Genomic DNA, 970 nt, shown 5'->3' on the forward strand with positions numbered 1-970 from the left:
CAATGTAAATTCTATGTAAATAGTTGTTATGCTTTATTTAAAAAATAAAATCATTTTTATTGGTACATTTTAGGTGTATTAATTATCATATTCATCATAGGGAATTTGTACCTGTACATGATATAACCTGATTCATTTTTTCCCATTCCCCTTCCTTCTCTTCAACCCCTCTAACCCTCCATATTTGCAAAAGCTTTGTTTCCATCTTTTCTCTCTCTTTTTAAAAAACTTTTCCCTTTCTTCTTTTTGTTATACTTTAGTTTATTTATTTATTTTATGTGTTTGGTACAGGGACTCACCACGCAGATTGGACTCATAGTGATCCTCTTACTTTCAGCCCCCCAGCACTGGGATTACAGGCATGTGCTCCCACGCCTAGTTCCGGTTGCTGGTGGCATGAGGTGCATGAAACCCCTGTCCCTGCACTTGCCTAAGCAAGAACTATCTAGCCGACCCTTGTTATACTATATTTTAAAGGGGAAAAATGACAAGAAAAAATTTTGGAGACACTCAGTACAGACATAATTTTCCCCCAAATATTTTTAATTTGCTATTGGTTAGCTCTGTGAATACAGAATCTGCGTATGTGGAAGGCTGGTTGTACTTACAGGTCTAAGAAGTTCAACAGTTTTACAATTTCAAGATCAGTAGATAGGAGGCTTAAACTGAACCATAACAGTAATCATATGAAATGTAAATGGACTAAACATCTCGGGCTGAAAGACAAAGATTGGGTAAAAAAGAAAGATGCGGTATGCTGCATACAAGAAATACACTTTATATATATAGACACAGGTCACAAGTAGAAGTGTGGGAAAGCTTTACTATGTTAACAAAAAGATTAGCAGAAAAACAAATTTTAAAGTAAAGAATATTATCACATGTAAAGAAGTCTATTGCGGGGCTGGGGAGATGGCTCAGTGGAATAAGCGCTTGCCTGGCAAGCGCAGGGGCCTGAGTTCAATCCCCA

Source organism: Octodon degus, unplaced genomic scaffold (assembly GCF_000260255.1).
Source record: "Octodon degus isolate 3935 unplaced genomic scaffold, OctDeg1.0 scaffold00008, whole genome shotgun sequence".
In the NCBI taxonomy this organism is placed as follows: Eukaryota; Metazoa; Chordata; class Mammalia; order Rodentia; family Octodontidae; genus Octodon; species Octodon degus.